The 17997-nt window shown below is 35.0% G+C and overlaps 1 protein-coding gene across 1 annotated transcript in view; it reads left to right on the forward strand.

The window, feature by feature from the left end:
* The window catches only part of LOC136843421 (peroxidase mlt-7-like), a 203554-nt gene extending 185863 nt beyond the window's left edge, over positions 1-17691 (forward strand). Inside the window, exon 14 of the transcript XR_010854550.1 lies at positions 17514-17691. The gene's annotated coding sequence lies outside the window, so the exon portion shown is untranslated. The remainder of the gene's footprint in view (positions 1-17513) is intronic.
* Positions 17692-17997: the final 306 nt, after the last annotated feature.

Here is a 17997-nt window from a genome sequence, read left to right on the forward strand (position 1 = left end):
CTTGATGTGGACGGAGTACAGATAGTGGGCTATTTGAAGGACATAGAGAGACTGGTCATTCCTAAAATAACCACACGGATTCTTCCGATAAAAGGAAATAGAAGTTTAACATGAAATGACAATGAAAATTTTAAAAAATGAAAAATGAGTTTATTCACTATATTATGGGTAGAAAAGAATGTTCTGAGCGTATTTTTAACACAAAAACCTGCTTGTACCACAAATTAATAATATGAAAGAGTCCCCATCTTCTGTAGCATTTAAGAACAGTGAAACATGTACGTATGAAGAATTCTCCCGACAGTCCTAAAGGATATGCGTGTCAAATTCCATGCAAGTCTTTTGATAACTTGTATATTGGTTAAACTAGAAAAACATTGGAAAAGAGAACAGAAAGATGTAAGAAATGTGTAAGATGCATAGTGGACAGTTGAATTTTTGTACATGCTAATGAAAACAATCTTAAAATCAACTGGACAGGGGCAACAAAGATAACCTATTCTGATAAAGACTGGAAAGAAACACCATTGAGACTAGTTCGGTAAAAGAAGGTTCCTGCAAAAATATGAACATCAGGCAAGGCATGTGTAAACGTGGTCGTATAATTTATTTTCAAAAGAAATATGTGAAATGTTTAGATTTTAAGGGAGGTTGTGGATAAGCGTGGAAAAAAGGATAATCCTATTTGTAAATATAGTACGTGACCTTAGCGCAGGTGAGGTTTGTTGCTCCTCCCTCTGACACCTGTCAGGTGTGGATTTTTTTTGTCCAGCGGATTTGGATGTTTGTTTGTACTTTGTCCATGATGTGGATTCTTCCATGGATGTTTGTGTCTTTGTTGAAACCGGTCGGGCCCACCCCAGATGTTGTCTCTTCATATATATGATATATATATTCTTCAGCATCTTCGGAGTAGGTCTGTGGCCGGGTCCCCAAGCCGGCTGATCAGAGAGGCAGACGCTTTGCTATCAGACATCCCGGGATTCTTAGTAATCAAAATAAAAGCAAATGGATGTTACAGACTAAATACACACACAAAACAAAGCCACTACAACACCTTCTAAAAACATAACAAAATCTCACACGTCTCGAACGCTCGCCATACCCGCGCAATAACTTCTCGCTGCTGGGAAGAAAGGGCGTTGGGTCTGGTATGATACATGTTGTCTCGATTCAGGCAGGGCAGCCGATCGAGACCACAGGTCTACCCCAAAAGCCAAATCAAAAAGTCCTTTTGGGAATAAAAACGTTATATATATATATATATATATATATATATATATATATATATATATATATATATATATATATTAAATATTTATACATACACACACACATATATATAAACATTTATAAATTTCTGGTTCACATCAGGATCGAACACTTGGCTTTCCATGTGTGTATATATATATATATATATATATATATATATATATATATATATATATATATATATATATATATATATATATATATATATATATATATATATAATCATTGCTTCTCTTTCCAAATTTACTAGGGTCAACTGGTTTACCTATTTTTGGACTTTTATTTGCCATTCAATCCTTCGAAAACTGTTAGATTATAGCAGATAAATATTCATTTATATATACGTATATGTATCCGTATTAGTTCACTATACATGCAAGCAGTACTAAAAGCCTGAATTACATTTACGTATGCATTTAGATGAATATGAGAACATTATTATCTTTGCGCTTGAGTGCATAGAATATCAATAAAAGATTTGGTAAATTCCGCTGGATTTTTCCACCATTATTTTATCTGCAATATTCAGGTATCAGTCTTTCGAATGACGTAGTCAGGTTCAAATAATGTACGATAAGCAATTTTACCGTAATCTCTTGTAATCTCGGCAATGACACATAAATTCCACGAGTATTTTTTTCGTTTTTGTGTTGTTCGTTTTGCGTAGGATCAGTGAGATATAAGTGAAATAAGTATTTCAACTGTTTTTATATCCCACTCTATTTCAGTTTCATGGCTCCGTTTATTTAAGGTTTTATTATGACCAACGTTACATTAAGTCATATAGGAATGATTTTTTTAAAAATACACTTTCAACATAAAAATAAAATATGCCATATTTGGTTTGCTAAAATAGGCACTTTTCACTTTTAATATGTTTTGTTATTAGAGAAAGAGAAATTTCCATTTTTTTAAGTAGAAGCAGAAGCGAGGAATTAAAACAGCTACCTATTTCATAAGATCTTTCATTCAAGAAATCAGCCTACATATGTTGTTCATAGATGTTATCTAACAAAAAGAAAGAAAGAGAGAATGAATGAATGAAACGTATTTGCACCTGTAATTGTAGTTTCATAGACTGATATGCATGCATTTGTATGCATGTATGTATGTGTGTGTGTGTGTATATATATATATATATATATATATATATATATATATATATATATATATATATATATATATATATATATATATATATATATATATATACACATATATGTGTGTGTATAGCTGAATCACGAAAATATGGAGCATGATGAATATGAAAATAAAGACAAAATCCATGAAGGAAAAGGAAACAATGGAGTACTGCAAGGCTTTTCGACTTCTTGTCCTTTACTTAGCAGACTGCTAATTAAAGGACAAGAAGTCGAAAGGCCTGGCATTACTCCAATGTTTCCCCTTTCCTTCGTGGATTTTGTCTTTATATATATATATATATATATATATATATATATATATATATATATATATATATATATATATATATATATATTATATATTATATATACATGTCATTGTAATAGCCATAATGCCTCTTAACTTAACTTCTCGAATTCTTCGCGCTTTTTTGGATGCGCTTGTCACTACAAAGCCTTAAGATCCAAGTGAAAAAAAATTGAAGTGGTTGTGATGTCCGGTCGCGGGAAGCGAACCCGTGTCACCATAATCACAAGGAGGTCACGTTGCCGACCTGACCATGAGAAGGATAAAAGTCTTTTGCTCTCATACATACATATACCTGTCGTTTTCAGATATATTTATTAGAGCAGGAGTAGACCCATCCTCACCATCGTAGCCAAGTGGGCAATCGTTTTTATTCCTTTTTAGGATGAAATATGTATGTAGAATCTACTGGTCACTTTTTACCAGACACATGTGTAATTGTAATAGCCAAAATGCCCTTCTAACTTCTACATATATATTTCAGCCTAAAAAGCAATAAAAAAAATTGTCCACTTGGCTACGATAGTGAGGATGGTTCTATTCCTGAAAACGACAGGTATATGTATGTATGAGAGGCAAAGGACCTTTATCCTTCTCGTGGTCAGGCCGGCAACGTGACCTCCTTGTGATTATGGTGACACGGGTTCGTTTCTCGCGACCGGACATTACAACTACTTCAATTTTTTTTCACTTGGATCTTAAGTCTTTGTAGTGACAAGCATATCCAAAAAAGCGTGAAGAATTCGAGAAGTTAAGAGGGCATTGTGGCTATTGGATTCTACATATACTATATATATATATATATATACAGTATATATATATATATATATATATATATATATATATATATATATATATATATATATATATATATATATATATATATATATATATGTATATGTGTTTTTGTGTGTGTGTGTGCGTTTGTACGTGTGTATATATAAAGTGCGTGCGTGCGTGGGTATGTATATAATCGGCATTACTCTTGGATAAAAATTTCTAATTACTTGTGGTCAGTGGTAATACTTGTCATTCAGTAATTGTCCCCAAATTAATGTTCAAAGTTACCGAGTGTTCGTGTGAAAACAAATGAGTGGTAACAACTAAAATAAAAGTTTTATATGGAGGCTTAGGGAACTAATTGCTTGAAAGGAGATAAAATCAAAAGTAAAATTGAAAAATTTACTGATATAAAATGGCGTGAGAAAATAAGAAAGATTTGGGATTCAGTGTATGTTAAGTTTTGTTAATTTTTAATCTCTTTTCCTCCTTCATTTCAGTTGATAATAATTGTTTGCATATTCTTCTTTTAACTACGTTTTCTGATCTCTCTCTCTCTCTCTCTCTCTCTCTCTCTCTCTCTCTCTCTCTCTCTCTCTCTCTCTCTCTCTCTATATATATATATATATATATATATATATATATATATATATATATATATATATATATATATATATATATATATATATATATATATATATTTCCTACACCTTGGGAATGAGGTACGACTGAGGCGTCGACCGTTTATCACTGTATCTTACTCAAAGGCCCAGGTTCGAATCCCGGGCGAGACAGGTGCAAGTGCCAGTTATAATTCCCTAGGGTATAAGTTACTCCAAAAACATAGAGTGGATTCGATATTATTAAGTGATATTGTTGGCTTAATATTTGTGAGTATAAAAATTCATGCGTGTGTAAATGACAAAACTTCATATGTGTATTTATTTGTATATATATATATATATATATATATATATATATATATATATATATATATATATATATATATATATATATATATATATATATATATATATATATATATATATATATATATATATATATATATAGCCATTCAAGTATCATACTCTTCCACCAAGTAGTACACAGCTCTTTACTGGGTGCTCTCTCTTTTGCAGTGAGGTACATACATACATACATAGCAGATATTCGCATTCAGAACAAAGGCACACAAGAATACAGGCAATAACAACCTCATCCTCCAGTTTTATTAACTAATAAATTTTCAAGAAGGCATATCTTCTTTTAGATGTCTGAATGTACAAATATTGTTGAACCACATTTGCTAATCGCCAAGTTTAATATGCATAGATTAAATGATAACATCATTCGTATCAGTTCTCATTTCATAATGCTGAAAAGAGCTCTCAAAATCTGGAAGCTTGAGTCTGGAGCTATTATTCTTTTTAATAAGTCAGCTTTTGGTTTTCATTAAAGATATCTCAATCGCATAGGATGGGGATTGTCTTGTACCTAAAGGAACATTTGAATATATTATGTATATATATATATATATATATATATATATATATATATATGTATATATATATATATATATATATATATATATATATATATATATATATATATATATATATATATATATATATATATTATATATATATATATGTGTGTGTATTTATATGTATATATACATGTGTATAGATTTTATATATAAATATTTGTTTATATATATATATATATATATATATATATAGAGAGAGAGAGAGAGAGAGAGAGAGAGAGAGAGAGAGAGAGAGAGAGAGAGAGAGAGAGAGAAGATGAGTACTGATCGAATTTGGCCAGGGATAATGGACACGGGGGTGAAGGACTATCGATTAGAGACACGCTTGGTGAATGTCCGACAAGGTCAAGTTCATGGTAAGCGTTTACCTGAGAGAGAGGGAGAGAGAGAGAGAGAGGGGGGATTTGTTGTGGTATTTGTTTGCCTAAAGGTTCCAGAGTGTTGCCCGTTAACTGATATAAGAAAAACTTTTACATGTGTTTGTTCTCTGGTCTTGGTCTCTTTCTGCATAGGTGGCATATTTGTTGACGATTTACTCCTATAATTTTCACTACGCCTTTTGAATAACTTACACTCCAGAGGGGTTAATATATGATAATTACTTTAACCTGACCTAGATTCCAACCTGTACCTTTTTGGGTAAGGAACTAGTATGACATTGACTAAAACTACTCATATTAATAGTCGAGATTATAAAACGGCACGCATACACAAAGATACACACACACACACACACACACACACACATATATATATATATATATATATATATATATATATATATATATATATATATATAGATGTATGTATGTATGTATGTGTGTGTATGTCTGTGTATGCTTGCTGTTTTGATAATCACGACTATTAATATGATTAGTTTTAATATACAGTATATATAATATTATATATATATATATATATATATATATATATATATATATATATATATATGTATATATACAGTATATATATAATAAATGTGAATGTTTGTATGCTTTTTGGATGCTTTAGAAATCCGAACCGCTTGACAGACCCAGACAAAATTTTGCACGTGGCCCCTATGTCACCCCAGGAAGGTTTATAACTCAAAATCAAATCCCTATCTCGTGGCAGACATACGAACACAGACAAAACAAATGAAATTTTCGTTCTTACCCGTTGCTGATCACCTCTTCCTCAGTAACTGTATGGGAGTCACCAGTAGCTTGGGCGGAAAACCACCACCTTTTCTGTTGGTGACGTCATCAAACTCCTTTCACTGTAAACCCTACCATAAAAAAAAAATAATCAGATGTGTTTGACTGTATTAGAAATGGTTTGTTATAACATCACTTTTTTATCAGAATTTACGTGAATTTTTTTCATAATTTGTGATAATTATTCATAAAATTATTAATGATCTCGATAAAATCAACCTTGAAATCTGTATCGGTAATTTCTATAAGTAGAGTTTCGATTTCCGCAGCCAAGAACTACTTCCCCATCCTCGCATGCGCAGTAGCTGATGGCTAAGACTGGTGTCAACATATACAGTACTTCCTTTTTTTTTATTCGTTCAAATGCGAATTTCCTCATTAATTCGTTTGTTTCTTCTTCGCTCTTACCTTCGGAATTCGCTATAGCGACTGCTTCGTGACGATACAGTGACGTATTTCGTTATAAAGTCGGTTTAAATGAGGTCTGAAATTAATTATGGGGTAGTTTGGCAACACCACCATAGAGCAACCACCTCTCTTCACTCAAGCAATCTGGAACGGACCTTATCTGTGAGGTTTTTAGCTATTGAAAGCAAATTCATGGTTGCAGTCTCTTCCTCTCTTTTTCCCTCTTTAGCTTTTTTTCTTTCTTATTTATAAATTCCCTTTATGAATGAAGTTAAACATCAAGTCATACTAGAAAAACCCGAGAATGTTTGCCACTGGAAGTCAGTCATTCTCTCTCTCTGTCTCCCACTATTTTAATCATGTTTGCTTAAATTAATGAATTCAAGAAAGAATTATTGATCACAGGAAAGAAAAGTATTTTCACTGATAGTACACATACTTTACACGACAAAGCAATTCAGCGGGGATGCAAGAACATTTTTCTGAGTTCTTGAAAGTTCATCCGGCCAGTGCAGGGTTGGTCAGCTAGTATATATATATATGTGTGTGTGTTTTATATATATGTATATTGATATACTGTATATATATATATATATATATATATAATATATATGTAAATATATTTATATTATATATATATATATAATATATATGTTATATGTGTGTGTGCATGCGTCCTTGTGTTAATTTACTGTATATCTGGGCGTCCATGCATCTGAATAAATCAAGACTGGTAAAGGGAAGTCGACGATGAAACAGAACTCAGAATCGTCGCAACTACGAACAGAACTATTGGTTAATGGACGACCAGCACGAACGGAAACTACCCATCAATAACATCTCATTAGCACTCGATGTACTTTGCACGGATGGGGAACTTGTTGATGACTCTTGGCAACGGAACAGAGCTCCTCACACCCAGGCAATCTTTCCTAGGCACTTTATCACGTCCACTGGGAACATTTCCATTTCCCACTCCTAAGTTTTGGAACTCTGTACCTGCTTTGGAAGGCCCCCTTTTTTTCTATTCTGTTCTCCTCCCAAGGGTTTTTTTTTTTTCGTTTTCTTTGGACGGTAAGAAAACTATCAATGGCAGTCGATGTTTTTGGACCTTTTTGTTTTATTGTATTTTTTTTTTTTTTTGGACTTTTTGCCGAATTGGAGCAAATCTTTCCTCTTCGCTTTTCTTTCTACAATCAGTTTTCTTAATGCATATGTTTATTTTACATATAGATATATGTATAGACATTCACATGTGTATATATATATATATATATATATATATATATATATATATATATATATATATATATATATATATATATATATATATATATATATATATATATATTCATTCGTGGACCAATCCCAAAAGTCTCTGACCTGGCCTAAAATTATTTTACAGAAGTCGACATCTTATATATATATATATATATATATATATATATATATATATATATATATATATATATATATATATATATATATATATATATACATACATAACAGCAGAACAAAGATAAAACTGAAATCAGATGGGATGATTAATGTAAATATAGATTTAAAAGAAAATCTGGTAAAAATTGGACAATGAAAACCAATAAGCAGATGGTCTGTGGGTCTGGACAATTGAAATCAGGTAGATTTAAAATATCTAGATAAATCTTTTGGGGATAACCTAACTCATGATTGGTGCTGAGATTATTAGGGAAAACTGTCACTTTGAGTCAGTGATTTTATAGATGGAGGTGTGATCCATGAGCCACGCGCATCGTCTTTTAGAAACGACCTCGATTTCCGGGAAGGTTTGGTGGTCTGTTGCGGATTGCCAAAGATAAATTCGTAGTAACAAATAAATTATTAATAACACTAAAGAACGCAACAAACATGAACAGGAAAAAAAAGGGATCAAACTCAAATACTCATTAGAAATGGTAATTATCATTTGCACTTGAAAGCCAAATAATAAAAATGAAAGAAGATATTTAGGAAAACGGAAGTCTGGCAGTTGATTCAGCTTGACCAAGACTAGAAAAAAAAGGAAAATTAATTAATGGACCATATGAAATGAAGCCTCCATTAGACCAGCAAAAGAGGCCGTCATTCACCACCCACCAGGCAATTCAGACATCCGTTTCCTTTAAGTGAAATTACACGAGTCTTGTCTCTGCTAACGACGCTATCTCCAGAAACAGAAGGACACGTCAAAACTGCGACGGGGGAAGAGTTGGGGGGCGGGGGCGTTTCCAGACGCTTCTCCTTCCGCAAGTATAAATTTAACATTTATTAGCAGTTGCATTTTTGTTCGTGTCTGGTTCCTGCAAGGTCTTCCGCCGGCCCTCCACTTTTAATAAAGTGTTGCTTGGTGATGCGAAGAGGCAGCCAGTCCCATCATCCTTGTATACCATGCGCTATTTACCCCCACCTGGTTCGATTTTTCAAGCCTGCCTCTGTGGAAGAGAAGTGTCATCAGCGCCACCATCTGACGTGCGTGTTTGTATCCATGTGGGTATGTCTTTCATTCCTGTCCTTTGATGGTTAATGGAACAGAATATGAAACTTGGCCCAAAGGCCCAGAACTGGGACCTAGGAGGTCATTCAGCGCTGAAAGGGAAATCGAGAGCTAGTTGCACTCTGAAACATTACTGTTAGGAGAGGGTGGAAAGTGAGATGGAAGAAAGATAATATGAACGGAGGTACAGTTGAAAAGAATGAAAGAGGTTGCAGCTAGGGGCCGAATGGATACTGCAAAGAACCTGAAGTAATGACTACAGTGCACTGCGTGAGGTGCACCGGCGGCACTACCCCTCTACTGGGTTTGATGGTTAATGACTCCTTCAGCAATCGTGATCTGCAGAAATCAAAATCATTACAAGTTTAAATGAAACCGGATATCCAAAATCTTTTTCTCTGCTTGCTTCGATGAGAATATTGAGTGACAGGGCAAATCGTGATAATCTGGACTAAAGCTGCTAACCATGAATCAGGTATAAGAGAGATAGAGCAATTGTTTTTCACAGAATTCATGTTCATGTTGTTTGGACTTCGTTGAAATCACAAACCAAGTTTTTCGTAACTTTTGACAAGGGATTTTTTTAAAGTTGAAAAAGCGATAAAAAAAAATGTGTAGCTTTTGCTTGGAAACTTTCACTTGACAAACTAAAGAAGAATAAAATAATTTTATGTGTTTTACATGTCTTATAGGTAAATTTTTTCTTCATACATGGAGTACAGTATATTCATGTTAAGGGAGCAATTTATCATAAAATATGCAAGATGTAGTTTATGCTTTTTACTTTGTGTTACAAGCTAAATACCATTTGAATGACCCAAACTGGAAACACTTAAGCTTATTGTAAACTTTGTGATTATCAGCATCCCGAAATTAGCTTTGTTATTTTCTTAATTTTTTGATGTTTAATTCAGCAGTATTAAATTTCAAAGAGTAAACGAAAATTATAAAAATCAACAAACGAGATTGCATGGGGATACTGTGAAGTATAAAAATCAAAACGCCAGAACAAAATCCCAGTCTATGAAAATAAGAAACCAGATCACAAAATCTGAGTTCAGTCCTTGAAAATAAGAAACCTGATCATAAAATCTTATTTCAGATCATGAAAATAAGAAACCTGATCATAAAATCTTATTTCATGGAAATAAGAAACCTGATCATAAAATCTTATTTCAGATAATGGAAATAAGAAACCTGGTCACAACATCTGATTTCAGTCCGTGAAAATAAGAAACCTGATCATAAAATCTTATTTCAGGTCATGAAAGTGAGAAACTTGATCACAAAATCTTATTTCAGTTCTTAAAAATAATAAACCTGATCACCAGTCAAGGAAAACGGGAGCCGATCGCTTGGCGCGTCGTTTTCTTCGCGCGCCTTTTCCTGGCGGGGAACAATGAACCCTGGAACTCCTTCACGGCTCTTCAGCGTTCTCAGAAGGCCGCGTCCTCCTCTCTTTCGAGAGTCTGTTATCCTACTAAGGGATAATAATCTCTTGACACCTCCTATTATGTGTTTCTACTTTAGGGCCTCTTTGAATCTCATCTATGCCGGCAAGAGAATAAGCAACGGGCAAATGGAGTTTGTAAGTGGGAGTATATATTTCCAGTGCGATGATAATATTGTAGCCAGCTGGATTTTAAAGTCTTTTCTGCGCTTTTTCTTTCTTTCCTTATATTGCAAAAGACTGCACATTATTTTAAATATGCAATGCGCTTCAGTGTCTTTTATGGTTTTTTAATTGTGCCTATGAGCTGATGTGTCGGAATGAGCTTCTTTTGAATTTCATTAAAGATTGTAAAACCATGTCATTCAGATAACGAGTTTAGGAGTGAAAATCATTTGTCCTGAAATATTATCCCTTCCTTATTTTCTTCTTACAAGTTTCAAGTCTTTCCATTGCTAGAGGGGTAACAGACATCATTATATTGACAGTAAGAAGCTAAAATATTTTAGATTACTTTTTTCAAGTCATGCCATTTCCCTTTTATGACTTATAATTCAAAGAAATGAAGTGACATGATAATCGCCTCCTAACAGGCCTAGATATTTTCTTGAAGTATGCTTAAATTTCTTCTTGCTCAGAAAGGGTAGCTTTCTATACAAATGACGTTCCATGTTACCTCTGAGATTTGGCATTTCCTCTATACCCTTACAGCTTGTGCTATTGCGATAAATCAGTCCGTTCTAGAACCAGAGCTGGAAAGCCTTTGTGGTAAAAATCTCTAGCCAGTTGCACTGTTTTTAAATTGTCTGAAATTAACGTTGACTCGTTGCATCAAGAAATGGCACATTTTATTAGCAAATGTAGCTCGTCCCAATGCAAGAAAACCTAGAGGTCATGCACCAGTGATCACCTTTCGCTTGACAGTTCACGCAGAAGAGCATACCGTGACAAGCTGACCAAGTTCAGCATATAATACGTCAATCATACCCAGGTGAACTACGACTATTTCATCGAAAGTTCCTGTGAACCAGATACCAGAGAAATCATAATGACGATTTAAAGATCCATTTCATAAGTTCCAAGGATTCATTCAGCTTAATATCTGGTGAACCCAGTTCAAAGCCTCCTCCTTTCGATCTAATACACCCACTTCCTAGCCCTAGGTGACTCAGAAAGGGAGATCAGCATTACTTATGGAGTAGAAGCATGAAGCTTTCGTCCCTATGCCTCCTTTGCTAGCTCATAACAGAGGGCTATAAATCTGCCATAAGGCCAAACTATGTCCACTTTTTAGGTCCTCCGAGGTTAAATTCTTCTGCTGTTCCTTTTGATGACGCCTGTCCTCTCTGAGCCACGTCTGACCAATTACCTTCCGTTTAAGAACTACGTTTGTTTCTGCTGAGGAGAAGTTATATAATAATATCGACAACTACAGAATAGTCTGCATACGTTTGGTGCTCTGTGTAGTTATTGAGAAATTGATCTATATACCTGGATAAGAATGCCTTCAACTTATATTTACAGGAAGCAATTATCCGCTTATAGCTTTCTTTTAGATCTGAAAGCCATGTCGCAAAGACCTTGTCAAAGGATTTGATTAAAAACTTGTTTTTAAATGGTCACCAGAAGATGTAAATTCTACAGCGAAGACGTTGGAGGCTGTGTATTTGATCTTCTAACATTTTTTTTCCGAGACCGGCATTAGAGTAATCGATACCGGCCCTTTAAAGTGTACACCTATCACATTTGGAGTTTCACAATATAGTCTGGAATTTTTATTGTTAATACTTGCGAATTCATTTTTGCACCTCGCAGATACCTGTGTAACTATCTTTTTAGAGTTATTCGCTCGGATGTAAAATGAAGTTGCTGTTAGTCTCAACGGAGATCTAGGGGTCGGTAAGTGTAGGGTGTGGAACATGAGGCCAGATCCCAGCATAAATAAGCCGTTATTGATTAGTCAATATCGAACCGAGCTTCCACTCTATGACTCATTTTGCACAGGTAGCCATATTTGAAGGTTCTTGGAGTTATTGTTCTTTACCATCAGTTAAGAAACCGTTCCATCTAAGGCTTTCTATTTACAACGATGATGGTATTAGTGTTGCAGGCTTTATTCTTTTATTCTACCATCCGCTTGATACTGTTTGTCTCTGTAAATGTCAGAATACTCCCAGGATCTTTATTTTTCAGACAAAACTTCGAAGTGGTAGTTTAGCTTTGATTTACAGTCGATTTTATTATCTGGACCATCATCTGAAGGCTTTCTGTATGGTTATCGTCCAGGAATAACGCTTAAGCAGTAAACTTTCACGATCTACTGTGGTTCTAAGTTCTCCCAGTGACCAAAATTCTTTTATTCCATTTTCTGCAAAGCTGCGGGGTGATTTTCATGTCACTGTTATCAATTGTCATACTCATAACTTCAAGAGAAGTTTTGACACGCAAGTGACATGCACCATTACCTTAGATTTTCGTACTTACGGTACTCCTCATTTACAAGTATGTATGAATGTACAGTAACTCTTATTTTACATTTTATTTATCTGTTATTTCTGTTTTCCAAAGTATGGGAATGAAGGAAAGAGGATCTGGAGACTAGGCAAGTGCATATATTACAACAACATTGTTCTCTTTGTAAATCAGGTCTAGCTTCAGGTGGTACATTTATTAAAATACGTTTCCATTAACTAGACAAAGAGTTCACTCGTTGTCCCAATTTTCGAGTAGTGTCCCTTTCATTCTTATGGGGCCATATAACGTAAATGGCACACTGACCTCTCATTCTTAGATTAATCCATCCTTGGGCACTGGACAACACCGTCCCATCGTATTCATCTTCACTGAATCCCAGAATGCAAAAAATTAATTTAGGCGAACTAGGTGAATGTATTTGCTAGGCGAAGCTATGGCAGTGACGCCAGGTAACTGATCAATTGTTTCTTTCACTTGCAAGGAGATAGGCAAAATATGAAGCATTCCAAATAATGCATAAGAACAGAAAATGGCAAAATAATCTTGCAACACCTGGAACATTGAAAACAACTTGTGGCAGGTAAAAACACACCTGATTTCTAAGAGTAGATTGAGCTATGTAAATGAAGTAATATACCGAGACCAAGTTTGAAGCAATTTGAATGCGTGGCAGTTTACAAAAACACACGTTTAAATTATATTTTCATTAAACAGAATCAAAGAAATGTGAAAGAGAAGACCATGAAATATTTAGGATCTGCCTCGACAGTAGTGCACCTGACCAGGTCACCGGCTCACTATTCAGATATATAGTGTTGTTGCGCATTTTACGAATCGGGGAAGGTACAGATTTCATGATAAGTTAAGGATGTAGATCACTATATATGAATCAGTGTAAAAAAAATGAAAGATACTAACAAATATGGTTAGCTCTAACTCGTCAAGTTACTCCATATAGGCTTTAATTTTGAAGTGATGCGTTGTAAAGCCTTGGATTTATCACTGGTTTGTCACTGACTAATTATGTCAGTTAAGTGTATAAAGACTGGTCATACCGATGGGAAGGAAAATTGAAAAGTTTGGGAATTAAAGAGCACAGTCTCAGTTAGTATATATTGCCCACTTCCACTTTCAGCTTAACGAGCTCCTACTGTCTAGACTCCTAAAATACACAGAATGATGATGCAGTAAGCTCAAACAACATCTCTGAACCGAAGAAGCTCTGGAAAAGGTTAAGGAAAGCAACCCTTTACAGCTGGGTTTTGGAGAGGACAAAGTTGGGCAGGATGGAGGCTATTGATGTTCTACAAGGGAAGAATTAGTTGACAGATCCCAAGAGTTAGAGGAGTGGAGAGAAAAGGAGACAGATTTCCCATGGCTATAGGTTCATTTATGGAACAAGTTCCAAAACCGAATGAATTCACCGTCTAACCAATAGGCAGAGTCGAGGTCCTCCCAGGAGACCCATCTCACCCAACGACGGAGGGTACCGAGGACCATTCTTATTGTCAAACATAGTAGATTAAGCAACTTGTGATGAGAAAAATATGTTGTCAGACGTCTAGGGACACGTAAGGATGTGTAGAGAGTATGCCAACTGTTTAGTTATTGTGTAGAACCGTAGAGAAATGTCCTCCCAAAAGCAAGTTCTTGGCTCCCATAGATGAATTTTGTAACTCCTTCGAATCCAGAGGTAGTATCTCAACTGGCAGTTGGTACCTTGTCTTAGCTCAGTAAAAGCCTTGAATTCTTATTTAAAATTTCGTGTGTTTCTGTACTGTTTTCTTTTCGCCATACCAGTCACTATATTGTTCTAGGGGCACAGCTTGCTTTGTGCTTTGATATAAACCTATTTACTCAGTGATTATTTATTATATTTCGGTACATTCATTCTTGATTACTGATGATTTTGTAAGTTAACTTTAGTTATTTCCAAATTTTCAAGGAGGGCACGCAAACTAGTCAACTTTGGAATAAGAGCCGCCATTAAGCCATCACCTCAGAAAAAAAAAAAACGAAAACTTCTCGCAAAACGCAGAGATATATACATATAAAAAAGCAACACTTCCATCTATTTGGCCAAATCAAGGAAGAGCTATTTCCAGCAATTACCAAACTTGGAGGGACGTGACTGGAACCCTCCAAGCTCTTATTATGCTTTCGGCGAAAGCGTGTTTGGGCTAAATCGAGCATGCAAGAGCTGAAATCCCGAATCGTCCAATGTTATTTTGGGAAGTTCTCCCTACCTCCCTCCCTCCCATCCCCCTTCGGTAGCGTCCACTTTCCCGTCATTTGCTTTTACTCAGTGGAGAAACAAAAATGTCTGTCAGCATCTCGAGGATTTGCAGAATAAGTCACAACCACATTGTGTAGACTGCAAATGCCTGATTTCAGCGGCAGAACGAGAGACCTTACCAAGCGCTTTCGTGAATTCATACTTGACTCATCGTCAGTATATTAACTTTGTAGCAGTCGAGTCACTTGAATAAAATAAAAGTTATTTACATAACTGATAACAAGTTATTGAAATGTTATGTGTACTCCGAATGTGTTTACGTCGTGTAAAAGCACTTATGTTCAATTAAATACTTTGTATATTTGGAGTCGGGATGCATGACGCCACAATAACTATGTATCTAGGACATATTAACCCATGTTACCTATCAAAGGTCCCCATAAATAAAGAAAGCATTCTATTGCTTCCTCGTTTTCCCTTATTTCCTAGACTATAATCTGTGGTTTAGAGGAAATGGAGCTTATACTGAGAATACTTCCAAATAAAGCCGTTAATCAAACGTGAGGGCTTTTTAAACATCGCCCATGAATACATTCGAAGTATACGAACCATTTCGATAACATGTTAACAGTTATGTCGATAACCTTTTCACTCCATTCAGCACTTTTCTTATATATCTATGTGCGTGTGTGTGTGTGGTTTGTAACAACGAACAAAAACACTGACCGCTACAAGATCTCGAGTCTGGGGAGACCTTGCATCTATCAGTGTACTGGAGGATGACCTAAAATGCCAGACCGGAATTGTAGTGAAATGCAGTTTATATATATATATATATATATATATATATATATATATATATATATATATATATATATATATATATATATATTTGTAGTGGTCTGCTAATTCTTACATGACCTTTCAGCGTTCGGTAAGAGAGGGCTAAAGAACGAATATCAGCAACAACAACAACAAGAAGATTAATGATGGAAATATTGAAAGGGCTGCATAGGCGAAAGACGAGAGAGACATTCGTAAATATCATCAACAAAAATATTTTAATCGATGATGATGATGGTTGTACAAAAACCTTAGATAATAAGTTTGTAAAGTTTATCAGTTATAATAATAGTGATAATGCTACTTGTGATACAAAGTGAGATTTCAACAGCTAGAAGAAGTACCAAAGATAAATAAATCATTGTATGATGAGCAAATTCTCTTAAAGCAGCGCACACGCCCTTAACCAAGGAAATACTGTCATCTTGACAAGTCTTTAATGACAGATGCTGAGGTCAAACTAATTCCTTACAAAAACAGGAGAGGCTCATACAGAAAACATAATGATCAATAATGTCTGACACATAACATAAATAATTCGTTACTTGTACATAAAGCATGATTGTTTAGAAAGACAATAAATATACAATTTACAATTATGGTGATAAATATATATTCTGATCGACCCTAGGTCGATGTGAAGGCACTGCAGAAAACGGGATGTTCTCTATAGAGAACGCATTGGGCGGGGACTTTACAACTTTAGTTCTGTTGTTTCACAAAAGAAACAATAGGTCTGTAAAGATATAAGAAGATTAATGGGTGTTCAGTGTAGTGAGTCATTCAGTGTTGTGAACTGTTGATTAGTAGGAGATTTGATGGTCTCCTTCAAAATAGCCTATGTGGAATTCAGCAATGAGTGACTGCACTCTTTCAAAAAAAAAAGCTATCGAGGTGGTCAGGTGGTTGTTTTGCCTCTTGGTTTGCAAACTGAAATTGTATTAAATTTCTCTTTCTGATGTATCCATAAGATCATCCATTTCAACATCTTTTTATTCATTTAATTAGTTTGTCTCAGAATGGATCAAACAGAAGCAATTGCGAGATGACTGATGGGCGGACACCAGTCTAGAGGTAAAAGAGAAAGTGTAATGAAGCAGAAGAGAATGTGGTAGGCCCAACTCCTATTTGAGTAGCCATTTTTTTCTAACAAGACGTTCCTATAATCTTGCCGATAGTGTCGAAGGACCTGGCAGCTTTTGTTGTGGGATGAAATCGAAGGACCTGACAGATTTTATTGTAGGATTAAACCGACTGTTGCATGATTCACAATGAATAACAACAGATGAAGAAATCATCCGAATCATATCATTCGGCGCTCTCATTACCAGCTTATTTTATTCCAGATACTTGAAGTCAGTTGACCTTCAGCGCCAGTATAAAAAAGAAAATGTGAGTGAATAACGAGCAAGTGACTCTTTCGTTTTCCTTACATCTTGAGCACTTAACAGAACTGCTGGATAATTAGGAGTGATGCTCGGGAGCTTCATTATCAAGACAGGTGAAGCATCGCCTCTTCATCTCGTGAGTAGGCATACTTTGTGTGTGTGAGATTCTTCTCTCTTCTTTCATCTATTTTTATTTTCAAGTTTACGGCAACTCGCCATCAACGCTGTGAAAATAAAATATTTACATATATGAAGGGCACATTTACCTGTTATGATCTCTTGAGAAGAACGACGCTTTCTTAATGAAAAGACCATGTTTTCTCTTTTAATCAAAGGTAACACTTCACTCATCCACAATGTCTAACCCCACCCAGCCCTCATAAAAAAAATATTCATCCACAGAGGCGTACACAAACACTCAGAACTTAATAAATAAACTGTA

This window comes from Macrobrachium rosenbergii, chromosome 11 (assembly GCF_040412425.1).
Source record: "Macrobrachium rosenbergii isolate ZJJX-2024 chromosome 11, ASM4041242v1, whole genome shotgun sequence".
Classification (NCBI taxonomy): Eukaryota; Metazoa; Arthropoda; class Malacostraca; order Decapoda; family Palaemonidae; genus Macrobrachium; species Macrobrachium rosenbergii.